At 44.4% G+C, this 19,672-nt stretch overlaps 1 protein-coding gene across 1 annotated transcript in view; it reads right to left on the minus strand.

Annotated features, from left to right (window-relative positions):
* The window catches only part of Znf516 (zinc finger protein 516), a 118,571-nt gene extending 118,486 nt beyond the window's left edge, over positions 1 to 85 (minus strand). Inside the window, exon 1 of the mRNA XM_045134679.1 lies at positions 65 to 85. The gene's annotated coding sequence lies outside the window, so the exon portion shown is untranslated. The remainder of the gene's footprint in view (positions 1 to 64) is intronic.
* Positions 86 to 19,672: the final 19,587 nt, after the last annotated feature.

Raw genomic sequence — 19,672 nt, forward strand, 5'->3', positions numbered from 1 at the left:
GCTCTTGGCAGCACCCTCCCTCCTCTAGGAAGGGACCCTCCCCAGGCCAGTGGCATTTGCTTACAGAAACTCCTTCTGTACGGACGAGCTGCAAAGGGCGGCGCTTGTACCCCTGGCAGAGCTGGAAATCGGGCGGGGGCCAGGCTGCGTGTAAGATGTTTCCGTGGGCGTGCACGCGTGTGTTTCCGCCGAGGAGGGGTCGCGGAGGGAGGAGGCCCGCGAGCAACGACCCTCGAGTCATAAAATGTAAGCCCCGTGTGATTGATGGTCGGCACTGATTTGGAAAGCAAGCGTGTTAAAGGTCACGGACAATTGTTGCTAGTTTCAGCCTGATTGCCTAAGTGGGATGTATTCCTGAACGATCTCATTTGAGCCTGACTCACAGGAAACTGTGCAGGACTGCCCCACGGTTCATTTACAAAACAGGGTGAAAATTCACAAATAAAACTTATCTCCCAACTCAACCGGTTACACAGGTATAAATAGTAGCGTGTGTAGACATCCTATATGGAAGTGTAATCTTCTACAGAGACTAAAATTTGCAAACTACAAATTTTAATCGTGGGGGGGGGTGTTAACTATTTTAAAATGGACAACTGGCCACAGTTACATCCACAACATTCACGTGCCTTCTTGAGCCTCATTTCAGACCACAATGTTGAACTAATAATTTCCATGTGTTGAAAAATTGACAACTTAGGTCACAAAGAGTAAAAAAAAAATAAAAATAAAAACTCCTACATAAAATTGTACATTGTGCTTGACTGGCCTGCTTTCTCTAGCCCGTTTAGAGCCCTTTCTTCAGCTACTCACGTGTGATCTCACTCACGGCTTCCTTGGTCCACGATAATATTGTGCTTTCAAATTATTTCCTTTCTTGTACACTTCTGGACAATGCATGGGAAATCTGAGAATGTAATTTGATAGATGGGCAAGAGTCAAATTCTGGTGCCAGTGTGGCAAACCTAGAAATGGTAGCTTGAAGGCCGGTAACAGCCTGTTACTAAGTTGAGATGCATTTACCCAGTAAGGACTCACTGTCTTTGTTTATTGTTAGGACACCAGTACACCCCCTCTAGATGGTTACACGCGCACGCGTGCGCGCGCGCACACACACACACACACACACACACACACAGGTATAAAAAGTAATTAATAAGGATTCTCAGGTTTTTGTTACCACCATATTTAGCACTGCCAAAATTTCAACTGTTTCATATCTTCCAAGATCCAGAGAAGCCATTAAAGATGAAGGACACTTTTTAATACATAATGCAACCCCTGCGGCTCCCTGGAAGTGGGTCTTCTATTTTGAAAGGGTTAGTTAAATCAGGCTGTTTGGGCAGAGCAAAGTTAGAGCAGTGTTAATAGTTAACGTTTGGATATTTATAACTTGAAACTGGAAGATCATTCTGGTTGATGAAATAGAAGGGGAAGAAACCACTTTTGTTTTTTCCCTCCTCTACTATCTATCCAATGATTTGTTTCTGCAGGAGTTCTGTTCCTTCCAGCAATTTGATGAGGAAGCAATTGGGGATGTTTTGATAAGGAAACTTTTAAGGGGTTCTAGTAAAGAATAGCTGAGAGTAAAAAGCAAACAAAAAGAACCCCTCCCCCACCCCCGCCCCAAAGAAAAGGCCTTGTCTGTCTGGAATCCCAAAGTGAAACTCTCTAGACGAGTGCATGAAACCCAAGACAAACTAACAAGATGTATCAGATAGGCAGGCTGGAAATGGAAGCTGGGATGGACCCTGCTCGCTAGTAAATATTAACCCTATCTTTGTGAGTGTATGAGGACTGTAATTTATACCTCAGAGAGGAGAATGGCCTGTGTACCCCAAGCCAGGGGCAATCTTGTGTTCTCTGAAGTAACTTTAACATAGATCCCAGGGGATTCAGCATAAATTTGATTTAAATTGTCACGTGTTCCTTAGGTGTCCCTAGGTGAGGAGTGTGTGAGAAACAGGATTACATTGTTCTGAGTGAGAAACATTCCATGTAGAAATGAAACTTGGGTACTTAATCACTACCATTTTAAAAATAGTTCCTCCAGTCTTAACTTCCTCCTCTTTCTTAAAATCTTCCCTTTTCATGGAGTTAAAAAAAAAAAAAAAAAACCACTTCAGAACAAACACTCAAATGTTGAGATTACAGAAGAATATAGAGACCAGAGCACCTCAGCTTGAGTGTGTTAATACAAATGTGGCACATGACAATTCCTTGGGAGGGTGGCAAATTTGTGATTATATTGTGAGATGGCTTCAATCTGCTTAAATCTGAAATGAAGTCATGGAATATTTTTAACCTGGGTTTAGAACCCATCTCAGTTCAGTCTCTTAAATTTTCATCCTGTTGAAGGTGGTGACTGGTAGTGAAATAGTGTACATTTCTTCCATGTACACAATACACACACTATCATCTTTAAGACTATACCCAGATTGTCTCATGTTTACTCTAAGATATCTCTTACTAAGAAATCTTCCCTTGTGTAAACATTTAAGTACTGAATAAGTAAGGGTCAAACTGGCTGTGATGTTGGCTTGTTGAGACGTTCATGTTCTTGGAAACACGCATGAAATTTTGTTCATCTCTCTTTTGTGTTTGAGTCTGAAGATTCTGTGTGTGATACCAAGTGCCCTTTGCGTATTTTCCACCAGGTCAGAAATCTTCAGCATTTTCTCACGGGATCAGGATTTTAACCTGTCACTGTTTTTTGGGGTTTTTTGGGTTTTTTGGGGTTTTTTTTTCCCCCCCACTGGAGTGGAGGGAAAGGGACAAAAACAAACAAGAAAGCTAAATACTGCACACTGGCCATGCAACAGATTCTCTTTTAGTAATTGTGTGTGTGTGTGTGTGTGTGTTTTGGGTCACATTAACAACCATGTTGAATCACAGAGTCAGTGTGTTGTGTACAATATCCTAACAGTTCCAGCCCCTGCAGTCACATTTTTTTTTCTCACTATTTGCAGTTTTGGGTGACTCCAACAGGACTTCACAGCAGGTCGATGACCCCAGAGTCCGTTCCTAATTTCAACGTAACTAAAAGGCTGGGCAACAGCTGGCTTCGGAATAGCTGATACAGAGCTCCACAGATGTGGGTCACGATGGTCTGAAGAATAAAAGGGGAACGAGGCCACAGAGCAGAATTCATTTAAGGAAGACAAATTCAATAAGGCTTTTCCTTTGTTCCTATGTTTGGGAAAAGAAGGCCTGTTTTCCTTGTTAACTTTTTGTATAATCCCACAGTATGTTAATTCCGTGGCGGGGCAGGTTGTGGTCTATTAACACCTCACATCCTTATAATAGCAAAACCCTTCACTGTCTCAGCCCCCAAATCTCATTAGGTTTCACCATGCATAACTGATTACATGTGAGCTTTGACGGAACTTTCCTAAGAGGCGGGGAGGAGAGTAAGGGGAGCCAGCCATGTGCCTGTCACTGTGGGTAGGCCAGGCTCACTCTTAATGAAAGCGAGAGGGGAAGACATACTGATAGGCCCCTCACACATGACCCAGGCATGGTACAGTTTGAAGGAAAGCCAAGGAAACATCCAGGTGATCAGGAGTGGACATGGGGGAGTTGTCACAGTTCAGGGCAGGCGACATTGTATTGATGGAGAGACTAAGTACCCTAGGAGGTGCCCCTAATAACATAACATAATTTACCATTGTATCTTTTTTTGTTGTTGTTGTTTTGTTTTGTTTTGTTTTTGGAGGTAGGGTCTCACTCCAGCTCTGGTTGACCTGGAATTCACTATGTAGTCTCAGGGTGGCCTCTAACTCAAGGTGATCCTCCTACCTCTGCCTCCCCCAGTGCTGAGATTAAAGGCGTGTAAGCGACCACACCCTGATGGTTGTATTCATTTTTAAGCGAACAATTCAGTGACCTTAAACAAACATTTACAGAGTTGCAGGACTATGCCCACCGCACATGTCTAGAACTTTCTGGCTATTGCAAACAGAAACTGCAGGCATTTAAAACAAGGCTGGGTCTCCCTCCCCTCCCCCAGCTCCTGCCCGCCCTACTTTCTGTCTCTGCCTGTGACTACTCCAGGGATCTCCTGGACTTGCAATCCTTCCTACAGAACTGGTCCCTTGGCCACAAATACGATTTCACACTTAACGTCCTCAAGGTTCATCCACGGCAGAACATGTGGCTGAACAGAGTTCACCCATGTCAGAGTGCGGCTGGATATAATTTTGCCTCCTTTAAAAAAATAAAAAGACAGAGGTGGGCCAGAAAGGCAGTTCCCTGATAGATACATGGCCAGCATGTACTACTATCAGGAGAGGAGGGGGAGGAAGGAGACAGAGGGAGATAAAGAAATGGAGGCAAATAATTTGAAAACAGAAAGATATATACATACTTATGTGTCCATACATATATATGTCTGTGTATATATGTATATAAACTTGTTAGTGAAGTGACTCAAATTTTACCAAAACAATCCTGAAGAGCTTTTTCTTCTGTGACCTGAAATGATTGATTCCTTTTTCTGGCTGTCTTTGTCTTTGCAGCCATATAAGTAACAGCAGGAATCTTACAGCCTCTCTTCCTCCTCAGTGGAACCAGCATGGCTGTGTCTACATGGAGCCAGGCTGAGGCCTGATTTGAGTTCAGCTCTGTCTGGCTAAGATTCTCAGAGTTGATTTATGACTTAAATTTGACTTCTTCCAAAACAACAACAAGAGAAAAAAAAAAAATCTACTCCCCACCCCTATAACTCAGGGAAATGGAGGAAATAATGTTTTTTTTTTAAAAAAAAAAACGCATTTAACAAAAACACAACATTAAAGTCCACAAAAAGGAACAGAGGTGTTAACATGTCAGGCATCAGAGATGAGTTAATGAATTCAAAACAAGCTCTAAGGGAGCCCAGACCTCCTGGCCCCAACACAGGACTTTTAGTTAGAGCTAATGGCTCTGAGGACTGAGCCCAGCCTGGTCCCAGAGTGCATTCTACTTTAGGATGGATGGAAAGGCTCCAGTATGCTACACACAGACATTGAAGCAAAGGCGTGCAGTCAGATGTGGGTCCTACATTGAGTCCTTTTCTCAAGATAAATGGTTTGAGCTCTGCTGAGTCACTAATGTACAGATTGTTAGTCCTGTGCCTTTGTTCTTGCCCATAGCATTACGAAGACCATTAGGAGGTGTGTGTTGGGGGGTGGGGATGCAGGGAGATAGGGTTAGGTTGTTAAGACGCTTTAGGCACCAAACAATTTCATGATGTATGGTACTGGTCGTTGTCATTTAAAGAGAATGATGGGCTGGAGAGATGGCTTAGCGGTTAAGCGCTTGCCTGTGAAGCCTAAGGACCCCGGTTCAAGGCTCGGTTCCCCAGGTCCCACGTTAGCCAGATGCACAAGGGGGTGCACGTGTCTGGAGTTCGTTTGCAGAGGCTGGAAGCCCTGGCGCGCCCATTCTCTCTATCTCCCTCTATCTGTCTTTCTCCCTGTGTCTGTTGCTCTCAAATAAATAAATAAAAAATGAACAAAAAAAAATAAATAAAGAGAATGGTGAGGCTGACTCAGGAGGATCACAAGTTCAAGGCTAGCCTTGCCTACATTGCAAGACCCTACCTTCATGAATAGTAAATAATGACAAAAGCTTAGCCGGGTGTGCGCCTTTAATCCCAGCACTGAGGAGGCAGATGTAGGAGGATTGCTGTGAGTTCAAGGCCAGCCTGGTACTACAGTGTGAGTTCCAGATCAACCTGGGCTAGAATGAAACCCTACCTCAAAAATACCAAAAAACAAAGCAAACAAAGGCTGGAGGGATGGCTTAGCGGTTAAGGCATTTGCCTGCAAAGTCAAAGGACCCAGGTTTGACTCACTAGATGCACAAGGGGGCACACGTGTCTGGAGTTCGTTTGCAGTGGTTGGAGGCCCTGGCGCACCCATTCTCTTTCTCTGTCCCCCTCTTTCTCTGTCTAATAAATAAATAACTAAACAAAGAACAATTTTTGTAAAATAACAAAAAAAAATTTTTAACCAAGTATTTACATACTGCTGATTCACAACTACAGTTGCTCATTGAGTCTGCATTTACTACTTCAAGCCATGCATTGAAGCACTAATTCTACTGTATTATGTCCCATTTGTGCATGTTTATGTGTGTATGCCTATGTGCATGTGTGTGGGCACATATGTGTGTGCACATGTATGGGTGTGCATGTGAGTGTGAAGGCATGAGATTGAGGTCAGGGAGGGGAAATCTTCCTCAGTCACTCTCCACCTTATTTTTTGAGAAAAGATCCCACACTAAACTCAGAGCTCAGCAACTCAGCTAGTCAGTGAGCCCTGGGAATCCTCCTTTCTCTGCTTCTCCATCTAGCACTGGCATTACAGGAGCAACTTGCCACACCCCATTTTTACGTAGGTGCTTGGGACTGAACTCAGATTCTCGTGTTTGCACAACCACGCAATCCACGGAACCATCTCCTCAGCCCTGTACGGGCTATGTTGAAAACAAAATTTGGGCTGGAGAGATGGCTAATGTCTGGAAACCTAACAACCTGAGTCTGATTCCCCAGTATCCATGTAAAGCCAGATGCACAAGGTGTTGCATACATCTGGAGTTCATTTGCAGTGGCTGGAGGCCCTGGCATGCCCATTCTCTCTATCAATCTCTGTCTTCTCTTTTCTTCTTCTTCTTTATTTTTTCCAAGGTAGGGTCTTACTCTGGCTCAGGCTGACCTGGAATTCACTATGTAGTCTCAGGGTGGCCTCGAACTCTTCGTTATCCTCCTACCTCTGCCTCCCAAGTGCTGGGATTAAAAGCGTGCACTGCCACGCCCAGCCTTCATTAAGTTTTGTTTTGTTTTGTTTTGTTTTGTTTTGTTTTGTTTTGTTTTGTTTTGAGGTAGGGTCCTGTTCTAGCCCAGGCTGACCTGGAGTTCACCAGGTTGTCTCAAGGTGACCTTGAACTCAAGGTGGTCCTGATCCTCCTACCTCTGCCTTCCAAGTGCTGGAATTAAACGTGTATGCCACCATGCCCAGACCACTAAACTGTTTCTGACCAGGTATTTTTGTCCCAGCAACAAGAAAGCAACTAATACAATATGAAATTTCAAATATATTTTGTCATGTGTTATTTTACAATAACCCACAAGGAAGAGGCCACTGCTATCCCATTTGACAGATGACAAAGAAGAGACTCGTGAGTTTACCCCTGAGACCAGCACACACAGCTGGCAAATTACAAGATTCGGGTGGAATGTAGCAGCCTGGCCTGAAGTGTTAATCCCTCGCTTCAGACAGGCACACATCCCAGCTAAGTGTGAAGGGTAACTTTATAGAGGACAAGTCAGAGTTTCCTGTGATGGGTATAGAGCAAGCCCACATCGATCATTGTTCTGCTTCTTGATCATCTGCAGGTCTACCAGTTCCACGGAGTCTTCTGATCCTGCCAGTGTACCGCCCACATTGGCATCCATCTTGTACCATGGTATCTACGGTCTTCCATACACCTGATGTGTTTAAAATATCTGTGCAGAATACCGAACGCGGTGGGTAGAGCATCTCTGTCCATTTCGTTTCTCGGAGGATTTGAGCCAACATTGAAAAGGTACATAGGGGCTGGAGAGATTGCTCAGTGGTTACGGCACTTGTCCGCGAAGCCCAAGGACCCAGGTTCAGTTTTCCAGCTCCCACATAAACTGGATGCACGTGGTGGCGCATGTGTCTGGAATTTGTTTCAGTGTCTAGATGCCTTGGTGAGCCTATTCTCCTCTCTCTCTCTCTCTCTCCCTCCCTCTCTCTAATAAGTAAATAAATAACAATTTTTTTTTTAATAAAAGGGACATAAAACACCATGGAGCATGCTGGATCATGCCTATAATCCTAACACTTAGGACCCTGAAAAGGAAGAGGACACGTGTGAGGCCATCCTAGGCAACATAATGAGACTGTGCCTCAAAATTTCAAAACCATACATATATATATTTGAAATAAGAAGGGCAGTGTGAGGGCTGAGGAGAATGAAGTCAAGAAAAAAGGCAAGAAACTAGAAAAATAAATAAACGAAACAGGGTTAACTTTAGCTCATTCAGTCTTGGCACAGGACACACTCAATAGAACGTCCACTTATACTGGGAATTGTCTGCGGTGACGGAAATTTCCTCTGAGCTTCCGAGTTAGTGTGCAAAGCATTCTTTATAAGAAGTGTGCTATCCATAAAAGGCAACTGTGTGGGTTACATTTCCAACGACGGCATTACCATGGGAGAACCTTCTGGCCAGGTTCCTCCTCACGGAAGCCAAGTGATCCACTTTATCATTTAGCAAGGATTCACCCTGACTACTTTTTCTGAAAAGTGGGAATTACAGTTGGCATGGCTATGAACAGGAGAAATGCGTCTGTCTAGGGGAACAAAGAGGAGTAAAGGCAGAGGGAGGGGGAGGGGCAGAGGGGAGGGCAGGGGTACGAGAGGGAGCGTGCTTGTATGGAAACGTCCTCGTGAGACCCCGCACCCTGCACAATCAAAGTATGTGAATGAAATACTCTGTTTAAAAATGTAACGCGAGTGTGTGAGAATTATTTCAGCTTGTTTTCTCGGTGTATCAATTAAGGACACAGGAAAATCCTGCTAAATAGCCCAGCTCCCCTCTCTGATATGACTGATATTTTAAAATGGCATGCCGATTTAAGAAGCTTAAAAAAGGTCTGGAAGCATGGAGAATGCTACCTCAAATTATGACAATGCTCTTGAAGCGCAAATCCCTTCTGGACTCCTTCCTGTTTCCCCTGTTGATTTTTTGATTTTTGTCTGCCTTCCCCGAGCATTGGGAGGGTCTTACCTAGGCCTGATAGCCCTAAGCACAACTGCTACTAATACTGTTTTTTCATTGCTGGCCCCCACCCCCAGTGCGTGAAGCCTGGCCCTTCCTCTGAGGTCCTGCCCACTTGCAGTGGGGACACCCTGCGTGGGCAGAGCTCTAAATTCCCCAGGCAGACACCAGCCCGAAGCTTCCTTTCAGGCACAGACTGATGCCAGGAGTTTGCTTGCTCCCTGTTAAATTCCCCCGAGCTAACCAGCCTGGCCTCGGGGGCCCTCTAGCCTCTCCCGGGGTGTGCAGAGCTTTTTAGGGTGTGGACTTCAAGGCGTTTGAGCCACTGCTGCCTTTATTTCCTGTGGCTTAAGCCCTCTGGCTTCTAGAAAGGCTTTATTTAAAATAAATACAGAAAAGATGTGCTTCACCGTGAACCACAATACCAAACAATCACCCACTAAGTACCCTAACCCTGTTTAAACAGAGTTCACGGATGGACTGACAAATTTACAAGAGCCAGGGACCCCCAAAGAGGAGGGGCTGCCACTCATCCGTGTCTCCCTGCAGCGCTGGGCACCGTCACAGTGTGCCCAGGAGGTTGGGGTGGGGGGACAGTTTTCTCTCCCATGCTACACTGTTCTAAGTTGGGGAGGGTGTAGGGACCTTTAAAGGGAAGTGACAGTCTATATGCCCTTGGTTTTAGAAAATAAATTGCCTGCAGTAAGCACTAAACAGTGGAGTCTTCACTTTCCAGCCCTTCCCCACCCCCCACCCTTTTTTTTTTTTTTAAAGTTGCAATTAAGTTTCTCTATTGTTTACACAGGACTTCTAACTCGGCTGGGGGGAGGCTGCAGGCAAGCTAAGGGGGTTCCACTCTGGATCTTAGGACAGGATTTTACAGATGTGTCCAATTGCAAGAAAACACTTGTTTGGACCAACTACAAAAAGTAACATATTTAAAAAGCCGAATTGATGGGCTGGAGAGATGTCTCAGGGGTTAAAGCACTTGCCTGCAAAAGCCTAATGACCAGGGTTTGAGTCTCCAGTACCCATTGTAAAGTCAGATGCACCAAGTGGCAAATATATCTGGAGTTCGTTTTCAGCCACTGGAGGCCCTGGCAGGCCCATTTTCTCTGTCTCTCTTCTCTCTAGTCCTCTTTGCTTGTAAATAAATAAATAAAAATACTTTTAAAACCCGTATTTGTGTTGCTACATGGATAACTATTAACACCCCAATCCTAGGAAAATTCACCTTATTTTTATTTATTTTATTTTAAAAAATATTTTATTTTTATTTATTTATTTGAGAGAGGAAAAGGGAGGAGAGAGAGAGAGAGAACAGGCGTGCCATGGCTTCCAGCCACTTCAAACGAACTCCAGATGCATGGGCCATCTTGTCCATCTGGCTTACGTGGGTCCTGGGGAATTGAACCAATGTCCTTTGGCTTTGCAGGCAAGTGCCTTAACCGCTAATCCATCTCTCCAGCCCTTTTAAAAAAAAAAAAAATTTTTTTATTTTTATTTATTTATTTGAGAGAGGGAAAGAGTCAGACAGAGAGAGGCAGAAAGAAAAAGAGAATGGATCACCTTATGTTTAAATACAGTGGCATTCTCACACATACCCCTGTATAGAAAATTCTCTTGAAACTTTCACTTAAGCTAAAACACAAGAAGAATTTCAAAAATGATAAGAACAGGCAGTCGTGGCGGCGCATGCTTCTAATCCCAGCACTTGGGAGGCCCTGAGTTCAAGCACAGCCTTAGACTATATAGTGAATTACAGGCCAGTGTGGGCTAGAGCAAGACCCTACCTCAAGGCGGGGTGATAGGGGAAATAACAACTATAGAGAGCTACCAAAGAACTCTAAATATCTATAAAAGGAGCTTGGTCTGGAAAGATGGTTTAACGGTTAAGGGGCTTGCCTGTGAAGCCTAAAGATTCATGCTCGACTCCCCAGGTCCCGCATAAGCCAGATACCCAAGGTGATGCATGCGCATGATCACTCATATGCATGAGCATCTGGAGTTCAGTTATAGCGCCTAGAGGCCCTGGTACAACAATTCTTGCTCTTTCTCTCTCTCTGTCATTTTTTTTTTTTTTAAAGGAGCCTGGCCTGGGCTGGAGACATGGCTTAGCAGTTAAGGCATTTGCCTGAAAAGCCAAAGGACTCAGGTTCAACTCCCCAGGACCCACATAAGCTAGACATACAAAGGGGTGCATGTGTCTGGAGTTCATTTGCAGTGGCTGGAGGCCTTGATGTGCCCATTCTCTTATCTGTTTCTTTCTCTTTCTCTCTCAAATAAGTAAATGAAAAAAAAAAAAACTTTTTAATATTATAAAAGAAGTCTGGCCTGGTGATATAAACCTGTAATGTCAGTACTTGAGATGAGATAAGGTCTTCCTTCCCTTCATTGTACATTACCATGTGACCTTACTTCGCCCCTTTCTGGTTGTTCAAAATTACAGGGGTATTAATGATGCACATATTCCATTCATTTCAGTACCTTTAGTCCAGACAAATTAAGCAGAGAGTGAAGCAAACTGCACAGCTGTATGAGGAGAATGTGCCACGGCTTGGATACTGAGCATCGCTCAAAATCCCAGATGTGAAAGGTCTACCCCTTAGCTTGGCCCTATGGGGATCTGAGGCCTAGAGGTGAAATTGGATCACTGAGGCTGTGCTCTTGAAGGATCTTTTAGGATCTGGTCTCTTCCTTTCCCATTTCCTCCAGCATGAGCCCAACCATGATGGAATGTCTCTCTGTGGACCAATTAACCCCAGGCTGATACTTTGGAAACTGTGAGCCAAAATAAACCTTTCCTCTTTTTTTTATTTTTTATTTTTTATTTTGAGAGAGAGAAAGAGGCAGAGAGAGGGAGAATGGGCACACCAGGGCCTTCAGCTGCTGCAAACTCCAGATACATGAACCACTTACCCCCTTTGTGGTGCATATGTGACATTGTGTGCTTCTGTCACTGCGTCTGACTGTGTAAGACAAGGAGATTTGACCATGGGTCCTTAGGCTTCACAGGCAAGCACCTGAACTGCTAAGTCATCTCTCTAGCCCCCTTTCTCCTTTTTTTTTTTTTTTTTGTTTTTTGGAGGTAGGGTCTCACTCTAGCTCAGGCTGACCTGGAATTCACTATGTAGTCTCAGGGTACCCTAGAATTCACTGTGATCCTCCTACCTCTGCCTCCCGAGTGCTGGGATTAAAGGCGTGCGCCACCACGCCCAGCTTTCCCTTTCTACTTTTTAAATTCAGATCTCAAGTGTTGTCACAGTAACAGACCGGTAACTTGCAAAGATTGTAAACTGTTTGGCTGTCTAACAGCCTGAGGGAAAAAATATACAGGAAAAAAAAAAAAAAGCCTATGGCAAGGGAGGTCTTGAATCTTAGAGGTATAAAGCCTGCTTTTGTCTGGCTAAATGCATATATTATTCTCACCAAACTGCCCTAAAAGCACTACACTTAATGTTCATATTCGCATATTAATGCTACGCTCACTTTTTGTTAGAGAAGTGTTGTAGTCAGGTTTGCATTGCTGGTAGAAATCACCCAACCAAGAGCAGCGTGTAGAAAAAAAAAAAAAAGAGATTTATTTTGACTTACAGGTTTGAGGCAGAAGCTCCACGATGGCAGGGAAAATGACAACATGAGCAGAGGGTGGACATCACCCCCTCACCAACATCAGGTGGACAACAGCAATAGAAGAGTGTGCCAAACACTAAGGGGAAACTGGCTATAACCCCCATAAGTCCATCCCGAACAATACACTGCCTCCAAGAGACGTTAATTCCAAAATCTCCATCAGCTGGGAACCTAGCATTCAGAACACCTAACTTTATGGGGGACACCACAAAAGGCTTCTCTTTTCAGATGGCGGTGACCACTGAGATGACCCAAAAGGCAACGTAGGGCCAAGAAGAAGTGACAGAGGAGCGTCCAGCACTGAAACATCTCAATCACACCCTCCGAGGCTCAGGGTCCATTGTGGAAGAGGTGGTGGAAAGAATGTAAGAGCCAAAGGAAGGGTGGGACTCCTTATACTGCAACTATCCAGACAGAAATGGCCCTCAACATCCATGAGCTTGCAGTGCCTAGCAATACCTTCACAGAATAGGAGAAAAAGACATCAAAATAATAGACTAACGGAGAGAGGGAGGGGATATGATGGAGAGTGGAGCTGTGAAGGGGAAAAAGTGGGGGAGGGGAGGGAAATATCACGGTTTATGGTCTGTAAGTGTAGAAGTTTTAAAAAATTAAAAAGTACACAAAAGAAAAAAGTCAAACATAATCTTGTTGTGTGTGTGTGCACACGCGTGCAGCTGCACAAGCCCCGTGTCCTCTATTCTTCCTCCACCGTATTTCTCTGAGACAGAATATCTCCCTGAGCCTAGAGCACCCATTTTTCAGCTAGACTGGCTGACCAAGGAGCACCGATGATTCTCCTCTCTGTCCCACTCAACACTGGGGTTTCAGGTATGCACCACCATGCCTACCTTTTTTTTTTTTTTTTTTTTTTTTTGGCTTTTGGAGGTAAGGTCTTGCTCTGGCTCTGGCTCAGGCTGACCTGAAATTTACTATGGAGTCTCAGGCCGGCCTCGAACTCACAGCCACCCTCCTACCTCTGCCTCCCGGGAGCTGGGATTAAAGGCGTGCGCCCCCACGCCCAGCATGCCTAACTTTTACATGGGTGCTGGGGACTGAACTCAGGTCCTTACACTGGCACAAATGTTTTTACTTGCCAAGCTACCTCCTTAGCCCCCCCAAATAAATTTTGATTGAAAAACCGTAAGATATTACATCAAAAAACGATTTCAGGGGCGGAAGAGATGGCTTTGCTGTTAAGGTGCTTGCCTGCAAAGCCACAGGACCCAGGTTTGATTCCCCAGGACCCGTGTAAAACCGGATGCACAAGGTGGTGTGTGCCTCTGGAGTGTATTTGCAGTGACTGGAGGCCATGGAATGCCCAATCTCTCACTATAAAAATAAAAATAAAAATAGAAAAATAAAAAAAATAAACTACATCAGAGAATGTAGTTCAATGGTAAAGCATTTGCCTACCCTATGTGAAGCTTTGAGTTCAATTCCCTTCATTGCCGTAGAAATCTTTTGTTTTTTATCCTCCAGAATGTGATGAATGTCTCATCGGGATGGAATTATCAAAGCTGACATCTACTTCTTTTGTGCATGAAGATACCATGTTCTAAGGTGTAACATGTAGAGAATGCCATAGGTTTGAAAGGCAGGGACAATAAGTTACTGGTGACAATTTCGAAGACAGAAAGAGCAATAAAATGAGTTTTGAAATGTTTCATCTCCTAGTGGTGGGAGCTATTGTTTGTGTTTTGAGAACATGTGTTCTCCTAACACCAGCTGTGGGCCATTTGAAAGTTAAAACTCAGGCTGGAGAAGATGGCTTAGTGGTTAAGGCATTTGCCTGCAAAGCCAAGGGACCCTAGTTGGACTCCCCAGGACCCACCCACGCCAAATGTACCAGGAGACTCATGCATCTGGAGTTCATTTGCAGTGGCTGGAGACCCTGGCATGCCCATCCTCTCTCTCTCTTTCTGTCTCTCTCAAATAAATAAATAAAAAATATATTTTTTAAAAAAGTTAGAACTCAAGACAAAGTTGTTCAGTTACCCATGTGACATGGACAATCAAAAGCAAGATTTAAAAAAAATTTTAATTTATTTATTTGAGAGTGACAGACAAAGAGGGAGAGAGAGAAAAAAAAATGGGTGCACCAGGGCCTCCAGCTACTGCAAACAAACTCCAGGTGCATGTGCCACCTTGTACATCTGGCTTACGTAGGTTCTGGGGAATCTAGCCTTGAACTAGGGTCCTTGGGCTTCACAGGCAAGTGCCTTAGCTGCTAAGGCATCTCTCCCACCCCTCAGCAGGGTTGTTGTGAATTGATACATGTTCTCAAGATGTACTGAGTCTCAGTATTGTTCTTAAGATCAATGTGCCCCACGCACACCCCGTGAGAAGGGATCTTCCAGCTGGTCTCATGAGTTCGAGCTGCTGTATTGTGGAATCGGGACAGGACACTATCTTGAACTTGAATAGTTTTATTTTGTATCACCTCTGAAGTCCTTGTTGGACACTGAGAAATCTTTATAGTAATGATGATTGCCAAGCCGAGATTCTTTTCACAAAATGTAGCAGGAACAAACCACATTGGTGACAATTTCTAGACTCAACTCTATGAACCAATGTCAGATGCATGCATGAATATAACTCAAAAGCCTTCAAGGAGCGAATGACATCAACAGTGCTGAGGTGGCTCTGGGACACAAGAAACACCCTGCACAGTGTCAGTGAAATGCCAAGCTGTATAGCCAAATGGATGATTTCGATTTTGTCCCATGGCACTTGGCATTATTAATATGACGATCAGAGACTGAGTTCATCCATTCAACAAGGGTGGATGTTCACTGGGTACAAACTCACTTTGAGGTACTGCGCTGGTTGTAAGCCTCCATGGTCCAGAACACTGCCTCAGTTATACACACCACACACGGGGCCTTTGCCCAGCTCCCCATTTTGACTAGTTTCTCTCGACCCTTTGTATTATTTGTTGAAGAATTTCTTGTTCCCTCTGGCTATCACACAAGAGTGATATCCATCCACCCTTTGCATATACCCAATGGCTTCAGTAAAGTGGATAGAGACCACAGTCTCCAAGGGCGAGTGTGCACTTTTAACTGGTGAATGATATATGAGTTATATCGTAAAGCTATTATAAAAGTGGCAGAACTGGGCTGGGCAGGTGGCTCAGCAGTTAAAGATCTATCTGCAAAGCCTGATGACCCAGGTTCTCCTACCCATGGAAAGCCAACTGCACAAAATGGTGTATGCATCTGGAGTACCTTTGCAGGGGCAGGAGACCCTGGCATGCCCATTCTTTCTTACTCACTCTCTTCTTCTCTCGGCTTGCAAGTAGTTGGTAAATAAAAAGTATTTTAAAAAATATTTTATTTTGATTTATTTATTTGAGAGAGGGGGAAAAGCAAAGAGAGAGGGAAAGAGACAGACAGACAGACAGACAGAGAATAGAGAATGGGCACACCAGGGCTTCCAGCCACTGCAAACGAACTCCAAATGCATGCGCCACTTTGTGCATCTGGCTTGCGTGGGTACTGGGGAATTAAACAGAGGTCCTTTGGCTTTGCAGGCAAACGCCTTAACTGCTAAGCCATCTCTCCAGCCCAATACAAATATTTTTTTTAAAAAATAAAAATAATAAAATAAAATAAAAGGTGATAGAACCATTAACAGTTTCTTAGTTGCACACAATAAGGGAATTCTAAAGTTTGGAAGGCCATGGCTCTTACCAATCTACTCAGGAAGGGAGAGAGAAGGACCAGCCTCTGGATTTCACATTGCCATTTGCCAGTTGGGCTAACATCCTTGGACCTTAGGTAACTCATCTCAAAAATGAGACACTAGGGGACTGGAGAGATAGCTCAGGGGTTAAGGCACTTGCCTGCAAAGCCTAATGACCCAGGTTCAATTTCCAAATACCCACATAAAGCCAGTTGCACAAAGTGGCACATGCATCTGGAGTTTGTTTGCACCAGCTGGAAGCCCTGGCATGATGATTCTGTCTGTCTTTCTTCTTTCTATCTCTCTATGCTTGCAAATAAATAAACAGACAGAAATATTTTTAAAAAATGATACACCAGGGCTGGAGAGATGGCTTAGCGGTTAAGTGCTTGCCTGTGAAACCTAATGACTCAGGTTCAATTTCCCAATACCCACATAAAGCCAGATGCACAAAGTGGCACATGCATCTGGAATTCATTTGCAACGGCTGGAGGCCCTGGCGCACCCATTCTCTATCTATCTACCTCTTTCTCTATCTGTCTGTTGCTCTAAAATAAATAAATAAAAATAAACAACAACAAATAAAAGATACACCAGAATTAAATAGTCTTCTAACATAAGAATTCTTTGATTCAAGCCAGGTATGGTGGTGCACACCTTTAATCTCAGCACTTAGGAGGCAGAGGTAGGAGGATCACCTTGAGTTTAAGGCCATCCTGAAACTACATAGTAAATTCCAGGTCAACCTGGTCTAGAGCAAGACCCTACCTTGAACATCCCCCTTACCCCACCAAAAAAAAGAATTCCTTGACGCAGAAGTAGGGATACAGCTCAGCTGATAAAGCACTTGCCTAACATACACAAAGTCCCGGGTTCCATTCCTACCACCACATAAATGGAGTATGGTGAGTTGAGCCTGTATTCCCAGCAGTAAGAAGATGGAGCCAGAAGGCTCAGCAGTTCAAGGTCATCCTTGGCTACTGAGTGAGTTCAAGGCCAGCCTGTCTCAGAAAAAAAAAAAAAAAAAATCCTGCCCAGGCATGGTGGCATATGCCTTTAATCCCAGTACTCGGGAGGCAGAGGTAGGAGGACCGCTGTGAGTTTGAGGCTACCCTGAGACTACATAGAGAATTCCAAGTCATCAGCCTGGACTAGAGCAAAACCCTACCTTAAAAAACAAAAACAAGCCGGGCGTGGTGGTGCATGCCTTTAATCCCAGCACTTGGGAGGCAGAGGTAGGTGGATCGCCATGAGTTTGAGGCCACCCTGAGACTTCTTGGTGAGTTCCAGATCAGCTTGGACTAGAGTGAGGCCCTACCTCAAAAAAAAAAAAAAAAATCCAGATGTAGGTTTTTAAAGGGCTTTGTATACACTCGTGTGAATGTGAATGTAATTATGAAACCCAAACATATCATGTCTAGTTATTTTTAAGATATGCAAACTCATGTAAATTGTGGCCTTTTATACGGTGGGGTCATCCATGGTTTGCTTTCAGTCTTGTATGCTTTTTAGTTTTTTTTTTTTTGGTTCATTTTTTATTCATTTATTTGAGAGCGACAGACATAGAGAGAAAGACACATAGAGGGAAAGAGAGAGAATGGGCGCGCCAGGGCTTCCAGCCACTGCAAACGAACTCCAGACGCGTGCACCCCCTTGTGCATCTGGCTAACGTGGGACCTGGGGAACCGAGCCTCGAACCGGGGTCCTTAGGCTTCACAGGCAAGCGCTTAACCGCTAAGCCATCTCTCCAGCCCTTGTATGCTTTTTAAGTGTCCCATACCAAGCTTATTTAATTTATACTTGGGAAAACCTTTTCATTAACGAACAAAATGACTGGGCTGCATAGGTTAAAAATGTGATGATCTGAGTAAAACAGAGGGCTGTTCAATCTATCGATACAGATGAAACACATTTATATTCTCCAGGCTTGTGGGGAGATATTTGAAACTCCTGTTTTTGTTTTTTTTTTAAGTTGGGATTCTACTGTGCCGGCTGGAGCTCTTTGTTTAGAGATGTTCTTGGTTTTCACACTGAACATCATTGTGGCTGTCTCACTCTGATTCGCATAATATACAAGCATATGCTAACCTCATTTGCATAGACACTAAGGGAGAAGGAACCTGGAGGACACGGGTTCCAATCAAAGGGAAAAGAGTGCTACACACGTAAAGTCAACCAAACCTTTGTTACCTAACGGGGGGGGGGGGGGGGGGGGGGTAGCAGGGGGGAGGCGGGGAGGGACTGTTAAGAAGTTATTCTCTGGCCTCCGTGACTTACTGTGTAGGTAGCCACAGAGCAATGAAGGTGTTATTATTAAGAAGTTGGGGGCTGGAGAGATGGCTTAGCGGTTAAGCGCTTGCCTGTGAAGCCTAAGGAACCCAGTTCAAGGCTCAGTTCCCCAGGTCCCACGTTAGCCAGATGCACAAGGGGGCGCACGCGTCTGGAGTTCGTTTGCAGAGGCTGGAAGCCCTGGCGCGCCCATTCTCTCTCTCTCCCTCTATCTGTCTTTCTCTCTGTGTCTGTCGCTCTCAAATAAATAAATAAATAATTAATTAAAAAAAAAAAAAGAAGTTGGGACTAAAGTTGGGCGTGGTGGCATACGCCTTTAATCCCAGCACTTGGGGGGCAGAGGTAAGAGGATCTCCATGAGTTCGAGGCCACCCTGAGATGACATATAGTGAATTTTCAGGTCAGCCTGAGCTAGAGTGAGACCCTACATCGAAACCCCCCCCATAAAAAAATAATAATAATAAAGAAGAAGCTCGGAATGTGAGAAGCAGGGAGTATTTTGATTAACTGGAAGTAAGGTTTCATTTGATGTGCGTGTGTGTGTGTATGTGTGTTGAGTGTGTGTGAGTGTACATGCCATGGTCCACGTTCGGAGGTCAGAGGACATGCTCAGGTGTCAGTTTTTTGCCTTCTACCTAGTTTGAGGCACAGAATTTCTCCTTGTTCATGGCTGCATTCATGCACTCGCTGGCCCTTGAGTTTTTGAGGTTTGCTGTCCTGCCTCTCTTCTCTCCACAGATGTGCTGAGGGTTTACACGCTCTCTACTGTATCCTATCTGGCTTGACCTGGGTGCTGCAGTGAAGATTTGGATCCTTGTGCTTACATAGCAACCACTTTATCCACTGAGCCATTGCCCCAGCAACAAAACAAGGTTTGTTTGGTTTTTTAATGTTTTTGGTTTTGTTGTTGTTGTTCATTTTTACTTATTTAGTTGAGAGCGACAGACAGAGAGAGAGAATGGGCGTGCCAGGGCCTCCAGCCACGGCAAAGGAACTCCAGATGCATGCACCCAGCTAACGTGGGTCCTGGGGAATCGAGCCTCGAACCAGGGTCCTCAGGCTTCACAGGCAAGCACTTAACCGCTGAGCCATGTCTCCAGCCCAAAACAAGGTTTTTAATATTATTTATTTATTTGAGAGAGAGAGAGACTGGGCACACCAGGGCCTATAACTGCTGCAAACCAACTCCAGATGTGTGTGCCCCCTTGTGTATCTGGATTTACATGAATGCTGGGGAATCAAACCTGGGTCCTTAGGCTTTGCAGGCAGGCA

The sequence above is a fragment of the Jaculus jaculus genome, chromosome 15, assembly GCF_020740685.1.
Source record: "Jaculus jaculus isolate mJacJac1 chromosome 15, mJacJac1.mat.Y.cur, whole genome shotgun sequence".
In the NCBI taxonomy this organism is placed as follows: Eukaryota; Metazoa; Chordata; class Mammalia; order Rodentia; family Dipodidae; genus Jaculus; species Jaculus jaculus.